Genomic DNA, 14557 nt, shown 5'->3' on the forward strand with positions numbered 1-14557 from the left:
AACAGATCCGACAAACTGTATGACAGTCAGGGATCCCACACTAGATGTTATTGACATTCAGACACATGCTACTGCAGACGAAATAAAGAAATGGACCGAACTAGGAGGGATCCAGACAGATCAAGGTTGGATGACGAAGGGAAAATCTACATGGTTTCTCCCTGACTCTATGGTTCAAGTCATGATAAATACAGCACATAGTCCTGCCCACCTAGGAGAGAAAGCAATGCTAGACAGTTTGCAAAATCTCTGGTACAATAAACACTTACGAGCAGCAGCAAAACAGAAAGTGCGTACTTGCATGATCTGTTGTCAGTTCAATCCAGGTAAAAGCGTCCCTGTAGAGCAAGGTGGATTCCATCCTCCCGAACACCCTTTTGAAGTCCTCCAGATGGATTATATCCAGATGGACCGTTGTCGAGGATTTAAATATGTTCTCGTAGTTGTCTGTGCTCTGTCCCGCTGGACCGAAGCATACCCAGTCCCAGATTACACTGCTCCGACCACTGCCAAACAGTTGGTTCGTGAATTTTTCCCACGGTACGGCTTGCCTCGTGTCGTGTACTCAGATAACGGTCAGCCATTCTCGTCTGCCCTAATGAAAGAAGTTTCCTTGTTATTGGGATACCAGTGGAAGTTCCATTGTGTCCGACATCCAGAAGCCGCAGGCCTTGTAGAAAGGCATAATCAGACATTAAAGATCCGCCTTGCCAAAATATGTCAGGAAAAAGGGGTCGACTGGATAGTCGCCCTGCCAGTGGCACTATTCTATATGAGAATGGTCGCCCATTCGAGATCAGGGCTATCTCCGTACGAAGTGGTCTTTGGCAGACCACCGAATATGTGGGGGACGCCCATTCCTAAAAAGATAACCGATGTTGATTCTAATATGTTGACAGATTACCTTGCCTCCTTGATGTCTGCACTCCAATCATGTCGTTCACAGGTTGCCGCAGCCTTCCCTGACAACACCGATGTGAAGGAGCATGACGTCCGCCCCGGAGATGTTGTGCTAGTTCGCAACTTCGACAGGAAAAGTCCGTTGGAGCCCCGCTGGAAGTCTCCGAAGACCGTTCTACTTACGACAAGGACCGCAGTCAAATTGGAAGGAAGAAAGGGGTGGGTCCATCTAAGCCATATCAAAACATTCCCAGGACTGAAACCGGAACAAGACACACCCACCCCCACCAAAGACTGTGATAACAAAGACTTTTCCGAATCCAAACGAGAAAAAACTCCTCAAGAACAATATCGCATGAAGTTACGATCTAGCAAGTCAGACAGTTTAATTGTTTAAGTCCTCCCCTAGGTGAATCGGTTAAATAGTTTCTGACATGTACCCCCTAGATCGAGTTAGAGAGAGAGAGGAAAAGAAAAGAACATACTGCAAATCACTTCGTAGTCACTGCATAGTGACACTAATAATTATGTTTATTCTCAGTATATTAATTATTATTGCTAGCATCTTGTTACCTATATACTATCCTATTTTCAAGCGTGAACAATCTGCTTACAATGTCTCTGCTGAACACACTTTTAGTGAGTTACCTCCTCATGAGCTTTCCTACAGACTCGCGCTGCGCAACAATACATTCATTAGTATGTTACATCATTCTCATCAAACTAACAATGCTACGAATTGCTGGATATGTGGCCGACTCCCTCCCTACCAGAATTACAAGGGAGCCCTGCCTCTCTTTCCGTATCCGTTCACTCACAATGGCTCCTGCGGAGCATGGTTTAAGATAATTAATTCTTTAGATCCCGACATTGCTGTTTTCGATGGGGGTTGGGTTTGGGGAAACCTGAACTTGGTCCTACTAGACGTCTGTTACCCGGATAAGGAGGGACTGCCCATTAGAATAGGAACTGATCTAGAAAATGAAGTATATGGATTAGGTAATTATACAATTAGCCTTATGATTCTTACTGTCGAATCCGAAGCCGCACCAGTTCTACCTATTATGTCAGTACTGCCAGTCACTGGTGAATTATGTATCAAGAAGAAAGGTTCAGTACACTTAGGTCATAGTAAATGCACTACTGTGGTCGAATTCAGTGATGATGGAAAGTCATCTTTCAAAGCTATCAGTCATTCTTACTTTGTGTGTGGTCATACCGCATACATTCGTCTACCTCCAGATTGGGATGGTACCTGTTACATTGCATTCCTCCTACCACCTGTTTTTCTAGCTCCTTCTGATTACCATAGAAATAGCAATCTAGTAAAGAATAGGCCCAGAAGAGATGCCCCCCTTGTCGACTACACAGAAACGGCATGGGAACAGTACACTGACTTTAATAAAGGATTCTTTTTCTTTTTAGGCCCTGTCCAGAATAGTAAATTAATACGCAGATTAACTAGAACACTTGAAGCAGTAGTAAATGAAACTACTTCCGCCTTAGGTAACTTAACAGAAGAACAGTCCGCTATGCGGGTTGTTGTCCTTCAGAATCGTCTTGTAATTGACGTCATCTTGGCAGACAGAGGTGGAGCCTGTAAGGTCATCGGGTCAAGCTGCTGTGTTTTCATTCCACAAAATGCACCGTCTGTATATCAAGCTATCACCCGTCTTCATAAAATTGCAAATCAGATACATCAGAATCCAGGCACCTGGACTTGGTCCGGTTGGTTCTGGACAACGTTAACAGCTTGGGGATGGAAGATCCTATCCTTCCTAGGCATTGGCCTAGTCCTAGTATTCAGTTGCTGCCTGTGCCTACAGTGTGGGCCAGCGATTTGTGGATTATGTGCCACCTCTTGTATTGAACATTCCAGTTTTCACTCAAAACGTAACCAAAAGAAAGAAGAACAAATGATGTTACAAGAACAGACTGATCGATTCATGAGGATCGATATTTCATGAAGGGTCCGTAGGGAACAAGGAGGGAATGAGGAAAATTAAATTTTGGCCATGTTGTGTTCCCTAGCGCGTACCCCACCGACTCCATGTACCAGCTTAAAGTGCATGTAACTTCCCTCCAGTGCCAGCTATGAAGACGCAAATACATTTGCGTCCACCGTCAACTTGTCCTCTTTCAGATCCACCATGAATGGATTATATAGCCCGTTCCTAAGTATGCTATGCCACCGTCTTTTTGTAGTACACTTTCCACTTTTTCCTGCTCTCGCCAGAGTAGGCCCTGAATTCCTGCCATCTGAACCTCTTTTGTGGCTCCTGGCTCTGCCCAGGCTACCTCTGTACTCATGAACTCTGTCCTACTTTCAGCGCGGCCCCTCGCGCTCAGCTCAAGCCTGCTTTCTGCCAAGACTGACTATAACCTTCGAGTTATCTGTTCCGCTCCCCGAGAATACATTCCTGCCTACTAGATCCTGTAAACATCCTCTCCCGCTGCAGAGCCAAAAGGGCCGACCTGTCTCAATGCAAGTAATTCATAGCCTCCGTTGCCATGCTTCCATGGAAGGCCCCGTGCCCCCACGCTTCACATGTAGACACTCAGGCGCTCATACACGCATCCACAGTTAGCATAGAATAGCCTCTACCCTAGAGACCTTTCCGCCCAGATAGTATAGTTCCTAAACATTAGATATCAGATATGATAGAAGTACAAGTTGATCTGACATGCCAGACTTCTGTCTCTTTCCGTCAGTGTAAATGTCAAGACCCCTGCACCCCGTCAATCACACGTCATGCAGCTGCGCGCGCATCCAAGCTTCCGATTTCTTCCGATTTCTGCTGACATTGCAACATTCTGTTAGCACCACCCCTTGGTGCCACCCACTTGCGTCACCTATCAGTGACGTTTCTAGCACACACCTCTAGTTCACGCCTAGTTTACGCCTCTTGATGATGTATTGGTACCACGTGTATACTGTTATCTTGTCTTCTCTCAGCTGTTACGCCTCTTACATTGAACCTTATGATGTAAATCAAGTATATAAGCTATGTATTGTCAATAAACGAGAGCGCGCTCATCTATCCCTTCTGACACCCCTGTGGTGGTCAGAACATGATATTCTGATTCCTTTATGAGGAATAAAACCCTTAGAAACTCTAACACCACGGACTCTGTTTTCTTTCCTTCTGATTGAGTTATCATTGATTAAGTACTTACCTGCATAGAAATTAAGAGAGTAAATTAATTATTTACGTCAATAGGGAGGAGAGCTGACACTGGTAACTGCTACAGTAGTATTTTCAATGGGTGGGCACTCAGTCTATCTTAGTTGATAACAGATGGTCTGCTGCTAAGGACTGGTTCCGCACTGCTACAGAAATAACCTAGGATCCAATTAAATTAGTTTCAAGGGTTTTTATAGAACATATGGCTACCAAAGACGGGCGTTCCAGCACTGACAGGCTATGCAGGATAGTGGGCTGTTTAGGCAAATAGATGGGTTTTGAGTGCCCATCCACTTGTCGTTTGTCCTAAGGCTGATGGGTAGAGAATTCCAGAGTTTTGGAGCAAGATAGTCAAACGAGCGACCACCGCCTCGGGCTCCCTTGATTCCGGGGACGGTGAGTATAAATTGTTCGATCTCAATTCTCTGTTGGCACTGTATGTATTAATAAGGTGCTGAAGGATATGCAGACTAACCTTGTGTTTTACACGATGTGGAATGCAAAGTGCTTTGAATTGTTTTCTTTTACATATTGACAGCCAGTGAATTGAGCAAATTAATGTAACAAATATGGGAAGTGTTACAGTTAGTGGTTGGTGTCTTCAGTCCACTGCAGTGGGCTAGAAATCCTCTTGCTGTGATATAGAACCTTGGGCAACCTCCTACCTGGCACTTGGGTAGTTGCTGTCTAAATGTAATAGGCAAAGCCTATTCTTGGTTTCTAGAGGTCCTCATTCAGGGTTCGTGAAACCTATAGTAAGTTCAGTGCACCTGCAGCAATTGATGAATCAGGCATACCTCTGCAGTTCACTCAAAAGCTCATACTTTGCTCCCTCACAGGCAGTGCTTAATTTGAGCCGATAGTTACATGTGGGGCCCATTGGCACTCATATTTTGGGACTGGCACTTGTTAATCCTCATCAAACTGACCCAGAATAAGAGAGAGAAACAGAAAAGGGGAGTAAGGAGGAAAAATAACGGTGAACAACTGATAAATTAAGAAATCAGGGATAAAAAAGAACCAGCAAGCTTTAGATAAAAGGGCAGGGAATAGATGGCACTGGATGAAAAAGGCATCAAGTCAAATCAAGACTACAAATCAATTGGTAGTCTGTTGGTGGGATTCCACGAAAAACTTTGGGTCCCTGTATTTATTTGTTTGCAAATTAAGCACTACTCACTAGGCTTTAATTTTACTCTTGTGGATGGAATAGGTTCAGCAGATGGCTGGAATGATATCCTAGTGGCTAGTGAGAGTGGGCTTTGGAGGATAGACTAGTCTACATTCTAACCACTAAGAACCATGCTTTGAGAGGTGAGACATCTATAGCACATTAGTTCTAGCTTTAGGTAACTGGTGCCTGAGATGAGAGAGGTGAGAGGTGAACGAGTGTTTCCCACCACAAGCTTCACACCCCATTCCAGAGGCCCTGAGTAAGATCCACTCCATGATAATAATGGCTAATGATTCTATGTCATTATCGGGGGTGGGCGGAGCTCGCGTAGTGGTACTCTGTGGAATTTCACAGAGTTCCTGGAAAATTTGGTGAAATTCCGCTGAGTTCTGTGGCCTGGCAGAGTGCCCTCCCTGCCCCCCCTGCACCCCCGCTGAAGCCCAGGCCAACCGCCGTCCTCCCGCTAAAGCCCCCCGGCCCTCCGCTCCCTCTAAACTCCCAGCCCACTCTCCCGCTAAACACCCCGGCCCCCCGCATCCCTCCCACTAAACCCCTGACCCCCCACCTACGTAGTAAGGCCTAAAAGATGAAAAAGAGTAGAGACCTACCTTCCTCCCAAATCAGTGTCCTGCTCCTGCTGCAGGGCCTGGATCCACTCTGCTTCCTGATGTAAATATATAATTTACCGTCTTAATTTCTATGCAGGTAAGTACTTAATCAATAATAACTCAAATCGGAAAGAAAGAACCAGAGTCCGTGGTGTTAGAGTTCTTAGGGGTTTTATTCCTCAAAAAGGAATGGTCAAGACCAGAATATCATGTTCTTCCCACCGCAGGGGTGGAAGAAGGGATAGAGCGCTACATTTTATTGACAGTACATAGCTTATATACTTAGTTCATGTCATAGAAAACAGTACAGTAGGCGTAACAGCTGAGAGAAGACAAGATAACAGTATCCACGTGTTACTAGTACGTAATCAGAAGGCGTGGACTAGGCGTGAACTGGAGGTGTGTGCTAGAAACGGCACAGGTAGGTGTCACTAGGGGGTGGCACTAAACAGAAATGTTGCAATGTCAGCAGAAATCGGAAGCTTGGATGCGCGCGCAGCTGCATGACGTGTGATTGACGTGGAACTGGAGGGTGCAGGGGACTTGACATTTACACTGACGGAAAGAGACAGAAGTCTGGCATGTCAGATCAACTTGTACTTCTATCATATCTGATATCTGATGTTTGGGAAACATATTATCTGGACGGAAAGGTCTCTGGGGCAGAAGCTATTCTATACTGACTATGGATGCGTGTATAAGCGCCTAAGTGTCTGCATGAGAAGCGTGGGGGCATGGGGCCTTCCATGGGAGCATGGTAACAGAGGCTGTGAATTACTTGCACGGAGACAGGTCGGCCCTTTGGCCCTGTAGCTGAGGGGGATGTTTACTGAAACTAGTAGGCAGGAATGCATTTTCGAGGAGCGGAACAGATAACTCGAAGGTTATAGTCAGTCTTGGCAGGCAGCAGGCTGAGCTGAGCGCGGTGGGCCGCGCTGGAAGTAAGTCAGAGTTCACGGGTACAGAGGCAGCCTGGGCTGAGGCTTTCAGAGTCAGAAGCCAGAAAAGAGGCTCGATGGCAGAAATTCAGGGCCTACCTTGCCAGAGCTGAAAAACATGTAAGGTACACTACAAAAAGACGTTGGCATAGCATACTTAGGAACGGACTATTTAATCCATTCAGGGTGGATCTGAAAGAGGACATGTTAACGTTGGACGCAAATGTATTTGCGTCTTCATAGCTGACACAGGAGGGAAGTTACATGCACTTTAAGCTGGTACATGGAGACGGTGGGGTACGCGCTAGGGAACACAACTTGACCATAAAATTTATATTTCCTCATTCCCTCCTTGTTCCCTACGGACCCTTCATGATATATCGATCCTCATGAATCGATCACTTTGTTCTTGTAACATCATTTGCTCTTCTTTCTTTCTTTTACGTTTTGAGAGAAAACTGGAATGTTCAATACAAGATGTGGCACACAGTCCACAAATCGCTGGCCCACACTGCAGGCACAGGCAGCAACTGAATACTAGGACTAGGCCAATGCCTAGGAAGGATAGGATCTTCCATCCCCAAGCGGTTAACGTTGTCCAGAACCAACCGGACCAAGTCCAGGTGCCTGGATTCTGATGTATCTGATTTGCAATTTTATGGAGACGTGTAATAGCTTGATATACAGATGGTGCGTTTTGTGGAATGAAAACACAGCAACTTGACCCGATGACCTTACAAGCTCCACCTCTATCTGCCAAGATGACGTCAATAACAAGACGATTCTGAAGGACAACAACCCGCATGGCGGACTGCTCTTCGGTTAAGTTACCTAGGGCGGAGGCAGTTTCATTCACTACTGCTTCAAGTGTTCTAGTTAATCTGCGTATTAGTTTACTATTTTGAACAGGTCCTAAAAAGAAAAAGAATCCTTTGTTAAAATCGGTGTACTGTTCCCATGCCGTTTCTGTGTAGTCGACAAGTGGGATATCTCTTCTGAGTCTATTCTTTACTAGATTTGTATTTCTGTGGTAATCAGGAGGGGCTAGGAAAACAGGTGGCAGAAGGAATGCAATGTAACAGGTACCATCCCAATCTGGAGGTAGGCGTATGTATGCGGTATGACCACAAACAAAATAGGAATGACGGATAGCTTTAAAGGACGATTTACCATGATCACTGAATTCGACCACAGTAGTGCATTTACTATGACCTAAGTGTACTGAACCTTTCTTCCTGATACATAATTCACCAGTGACTGGTAATACTGACATAACAGGTAGAACTGGTGCAGCTTCGGATTCAACAGTAAGAATCATAAGGCTAATTGTGTAATTACCTAATCCATATACTTCATTTTCTAGATCAGTTCCTATTCGAGTGGGGAGTCCCTCCTTATCAGGGTAACAGACGTCGAGCAGGACCAAGTTCAGGTTTCCCCAAACCCAGCCCCCGTCGAAAACAGCAATATCAGGATCTAAGGAATTAATTATTTTAAACCATGCACCACAGGAGCCATTGTGAGTGAACGGGTACGGAAAGAGGGGCAGAGCTCCCTTGTAATTCTGGTAGGGAGGGAGTCGGCCACATATCCAGCAGTCTGTAGCATTGTTAGTCTGATGGGAATGATGCAGCATACTAATGAATGTGTTGTTGCGCAGCGCAAGTCTGTAGGAGAGTTCATGTGGAGGTAACTCGCTAAAAGTGTGTTCAGCAGAGACATTGTAAGCAGATTGTTCACGCTTGAAAATAGGGTAGTAGATAGGGAGAAGTATACTTGCAACTATTATCAGAAGACTTAGAAAAAACATTATTAACAATGTCACTATACAGTGACTACGCAGTGATTTGCAGTATGTACGTTTCTTGAATTCTCTCTCTCTCTCTCTATCTCGATCTAGGGGATACATGTCAGAAACTATTTAACCGATTCACCTAGGGGAGGACTTAAACAATTAAACTGTCTGACTTGCTAGATCGGAGCTTGAGTCTGTACTCCTCTTGGGGAGTTTTTTCTCGTTCGGAAGTTTTAAAGTCACTGGGCTCGATACAGTCTTTGGAAGGGGTGGATGAGCCTGGGTCGGATTTCAGTTCATTACACAGCTTAACATGGCTCATGTGGACCCACCCCTTCCTGCCCTCAACCTTCACCGCTGTCCTCGTAGTAAGTAGAACGGTCTTCGGCGATTTCCAGCGGGGCTCCAACGGACTTTTCCGGTCGAAGTTCCTTATGAGGATCAGATCACCTGGACGGACATCATGTGGCTTTACATCAGTGTTGTCAGGGAAGGCTGCGGCAACCTGTGAACGACATGATTGGAGTGCAGACATCAAGGAGGCAAGGTAATCTGTCAACATATTGCAATCAACATCAGTAATTTTCTTCGGAATGGGCGTCCCCCACATATTCGGTGGTCTACCAAAGACCACTTCGTACGGGGATAGTCCTGATCTCGAGTGGGCAACCATCCTCATATAGAACAGTGCCACTGGCAGGGCGACTATCCAGTCGACCCCTTTCTCTTTACATATTTTAGCAAGTCGTGTCTTTAATGTCTGATTATGCCTCTCTACAAGGCCTGCGGCTTCGGGATGTCGGACACAATGGAATTTCCACTGGTATCCTAGCAATAAAGAAACTTCTTTCATTAATTCGGATGAGAATGGCTGACCGTTATCTGAGTACACGACACGAGGCAAGCCGTACCGTGGGAAGAATTCACGAACCAACTGCCTGGCAGTGGTCGGAGCAGTGTAATCTGGGACTGGGTATGCTTCGGTCCAACGGGACAGAGCACAAACAATTACGAGAACATATTTAAATCCTCGACAACGGTCCATCTGGATATAATCCATCTGGAGGACTTCAAAAGGGTGATCGGGAGGATGAAATCCACCTTGCTCTACAGGGACGCTTTTACCTGGATTGAACTGACAACAGATCATGCAAGTACGCACTTTCTGTTTTGCTGCTGCTCGTAAGTGTTTATTGTTCCAAAGATTTTGTAAACTGTCTAGCATCGCTTTTTCTCCTAGATGTGCTGGACTATGTGCTGTATTAATCATGACTTGAACCATAGAGTCAGGGAGAAACCATGTAGATTTTCCCTTTGTCACCCAACCTTGATCTGTCTGGATCCCTCCTTGTTCAATCCATTTCTTTATTTCTTCTGGGGTAGCATGTGTCTGAATATCGATAACATCTAGTGTGGGATCCCTAACAGTCATACAATGTGTCGGTCCTACTGTCTTTGTCATGTCAGTTGTCTGAGTGTGAGTCAATGCTGTATGTTTTGCTGTCTGGTCTGCCAGGTCGTTACCCTGGGAAACAGAATCTGTAACTTTAGTATGTGCTTTACACTTCATGACGGATATTCCTGAAGGTAGATGTATTGCTTCTAACAGTGCTTGAATGAGGGGACCATGTTGGATCTTGGCACCATGAGAGGTCAGAAAACCTCGTTCTTGCCATAACATGCCGAAGTCGTGTACAACTCCGAACGCATAACGGGAATCAGTGTATATGTTGACATTTCTGTTCTTGGCTAGAATACAGGCTCGGGTCAGAGCAATAAGCTCTGCCGCTTGAGCGGACAGTGTGTCAATACGATGTGTTTCTTTTACTTCGGTTTCAGTGGTCACGGCATATGCGGCCACTAATTCTCCTGTACTTGTTCGCATACATGAACCATCCACATAAAGTGTCAGGTCTGGATTTGTCAGTGGAACATCTGTTAAGTCTCGTCGGGGCTTTGTTACTGCATTAATGATTTCTATACAATCATGCGGGGCTGGATCTGTCATAATTGTAGGTAACAGTGTTGCGGGGTTCAGAATGCTGCAGCGTCTGATCTCTATGTGTGGCTGGAATAGCGTTAATTCGTAACCTGTCAGTCGTGCTATAGTCAAGTGTTGAGTCTGAGTTCTGTTTAAAAGAACCTCTACAGAATGTGGAACTTGTACTGTTAACTGATGGCCTAAAACAATTGAATCGCTCTGTCTTATTGCTAACGCTGTTGCTGCTACTGACTTTAAGCACGCAGGGAGTGCCTGGGCTACTGAGTCCAATGTACTAGAAAAATAAGCGCAAGGCTTATGTGAACCTGCTTGGTCTTGAGTGAGGACAGACAATGCTGTACCATCACGTTCTGTAACAAAAAGTGTAAACGGTTTGCTGTAACATGGTGTCGCTAAAATTGGTGCTTGACATAATGCTTTCTTTAATTCCTCAAAGGCTTGTGTATGTTCCTGAGTCCAAGGGAGGGCAGTCGAAGTTGCTGCATCCTGCGTCGTTAACTGGATAAGTGGTTTAGCTAGAAATGCATATTGAGGAATCCATTGTCTGCAGTACGAGGTGAGGCCTATAAAGGCCCGCACTTCCTTTTGTGTCTGGGGTCGTGGCATATTTACAATTAACTGAATGCGATCGGGAGTGAGCTGTCTCCCCACTTTGGACAGCAAGTGACCCAAGTACACAACTTGCTGAACACAGAATTGTAGCTTCGAAGGAGACACCTTGTGTCCCTTGTCTGCCAGAAAATGTAGAACTGTCAGTGATGCTTGTTCACATTCGGGCTCACTTCGTGCGGTGATCAATAGATCATCGACGTATTGCAGTAAAGCGGTGTTAACTGGCATTTGAATACAATCTAGTTGTCTTTTCAGTGCTTGACTATAGATGCTGGGGCTTTCTGTGAATCCTTGAGGTGCGCGGGAAAATTTGAAGCTTCGTCCATTTAAACTGAATCCGAAGAGATATTGGCTCTCTGGATCAATAGGCACACTGAAGAAGGCGTTCTTGAGATCAATTACAGTAAAGAACGTTGCTTCTGAATCAATAGCAGTCAATAGGGAAGAGATATCGGGGACCACAGGGTACTGTGGTACAATACATTTATTCAGTTCTCGAAGATCAATCACCAGCCGATATACTGGCGGTGCATTGGGGTCAGTACGTTTAAGAATTGGAATGATGGGTGAATTGCAGATATTGGAGTCGGTCTCTACGACCACTCCTTGTGCTATGAGCTCTTCAATGATTTCCAGTAAAGCCACTACAGCATCGGGTGGTAACTTGTATTGTCTGATTCGTGGTAGTACAACTCCTGTCTTGAGTGTAACACGGTATGGTGTGATATGCATACAACCTACATCAGTTGGGCCTTTTGCCCACAGGTGATCTGGTACATTTTTCAATCTGACATCGAATTCTCGCAACACATAATGACCCTTGAAGTCCCGTAGAAAGAGTCTAACTCCCTCCGGGGAACAGCAGATTATAGCTCCTAGAGCCTTCAATGTTTTAATTCCTAACAGATTTTCTGGACATGATTTCGTAAGTAACAAGTCTGTAACTCGTGATAATGGACCCACAGCCAAGGGTACTGGTTCCGATACTTCATTTACAATGGGCTGTCCTGAAAAACCAAGGGAAACATTCTGTGAGCCTGAGAGGGGTGCCCCTGGGACTTCATTATGACTGATTGTGGTGCGGCTTGCCCCTGTGTCAATGAAAAACTTTCTGTCTTTTCCCAATACTTGACTGTGTACATAAGGACCTTCTTGATCTACAGGAATTTCAATAAGAGGCAAGCCAAATTCCCTCTCTAGGCTGTTTCATGTGTATCGTTGATACTCAGGGTAAGCAGATTGGGCATACTGGTACATCTGTTGAGAAACTTGTTGAGTCGTAGCAGTGGGCTGTGGTACCGCTACTGTCTGTGCTGTATGCGATGAAGCATGCATAGGCTGTGTATTCTGCATGGGCTGTACATTCTGTGAAGTCTGTTGCTGAACCTGATCTTGTCTAGGTGGATGCGGTCTCTCTTTAGTTTTACCTGTTGCTATGTTATGTTTCAGAACTGGACATTCATGTACGTAGTGACCTGGCTGCTTGCAATAGTTGCATGTCCCTTTAACGGGACCTGCGGCGTGACCTGTCTGGTTCGTACCCTTTCTGTTTCCGTCGGTATGGACCGACTGGGCTACTAACATTTTCATTTTCGTGTCTTTCATACGTTTCTGTTCTTGATCCTGTTCTTCTCTAATTCTATTCTGATGGTATTGTAACATTTGTAACATCTGAGATGGCGTATTTGCTTGCCATGTACTCTCAACCTTGTATACACGATTCTTGACTGCTAACAGGGAATTCTCAACTAACTTTGATACAAAAAGATGCGGGTATGACTCGCTACTTGGTTTAAGACCACTATTAATAATAAAACATTTCTCGAATCTTGAATAAAAGTCACTAGTATCTTCGTCGGGTTTCTGTTTACATGCTGAGATTGCATCCCAGTCTTCTTTTCTAGTTGCCAATAATCTTGGCAGAACCTGTACTATTAAACCTGGTAATGCTTTAGTTTTGTCCCCAAGGCCTACCCCTGGGACACGTTTATTCTCTTCGTCTTCTATTTCTGCCCATACAATCTTTTTCTCTCCCACCTCCCATTCCTTTTCCTTTAGTTTCTCGTAGATGCCCGTGGGCAGCAGCACCTTTAACATTTTCATGATATCATCATATGTGTAATCCCCCATCAGTAACATGTCTTTAAGCTCTCTGTGGAAACCTGCAGGGTCTTTATCATGGCTCGGGACTAGTTTCTTCATTTCTAACAGTTCTAACTTGGTCAGTGGCGTGTGTACATATACACGTTTCAAGAGATTGTCCTCACCCATAACTGGGTGTACTTCTCGTAAGGGGTTCTGACTTTCAATGCCACTCAGGCATTGCATGTGATACGTTTTCCTTTCTGGGGGTGGAGCGGGAACATATTCAGAGCTTATGAAAGTGTTATATCTATGTCGCTGTTCTAGAATTATTTGTATTAACTTGGTACTTAAACCTCTCCATCTATCCATGAGTAGTGCTTCTAATGTTTCGTGTAAGGGACCTGGATCAGAATGTTGGTTTCTGTATTTCGTGAGGAGGTGCTGAATCATGTATACACCTGCTAGTTTCTGCTCGTCTGGGGAGAGGTTCAGAAATGTCTGCGCTACTGTGTCATCATTATACATATCCGGATTTTCAGCCCATAATATGGCTGACCGGGCTAGTTCTTGTTCATCCATTGAATTGAGTATGTGGTACCCCACTCGGTCTCGGAGTCTTTTATCAGTCTCCTGGAACTGATGTTCAGAAGAATTCGGGTTTGTTAAGGCAGAGAGGAAAACTCTCTTGCTTTCCGGACGGATACCTTTCCTAAGGTAAGTTCCCTTACCTACATACGCTATAGTATCTGTAGTCTTTTCTGGTTCTTCGAGTTCTTCTTCCTCCTCGGAGGAAGCCTTTTCTTTCTCTTTTTGGTGTATATCTATTACTGCCTTTCTAATTTTCTTGTACATACTGGCTATGCAAGTTCCCCTATCGTGTTTTCCTTCAGATATATTTTGACCCCACTTGTTTAGTGCATCTAATTCACTCTGATCTGTCCCAGGCCTGTCTCGTTCTCTTATTACTTAATACTGAATACAGCTAGCTATACAAGAACACAATAAGGCACATTTAAAAACGGTCACATTCATACCACGACATTAATCACATGAAAAGACATTTTTGAAACATATATGACTACCCCCTATACTGGATGTACTGCTAAACAGTACAGATACACTGGTAAACAGTGCAGAACTTCAGAATACTAGATATACTGCTAAACAGTACAGATACACTGTCTAAAAACAGTGCAGACCGGACTTGTGTACCCAAACCCGTCTAGATACGTCCCAGCAATGGTACTCACCGGGAAGC

General features: G+C 44.8%; 1 protein-coding gene across 1 annotated transcript in view; it reads right to left on the reverse strand.

Moving 5' to 3' along the window:
• LOC147708652 (uncharacterized) overlaps positions 1 to 14557 on the reverse strand; it is a 334370-nt gene that overhangs the window by 23586 nt on the left and 296227 nt on the right. The window lies entirely within an intron of this gene.

This window comes from Lissotriton vulgaris, chromosome 6 (genome assembly GCF_964263255.1).
Source record: "Lissotriton vulgaris chromosome 6, aLisVul1.2, whole genome shotgun sequence".
Classification (NCBI taxonomy): Eukaryota; Metazoa; Chordata; class Amphibia; order Caudata; family Salamandridae; genus Lissotriton; species Lissotriton vulgaris.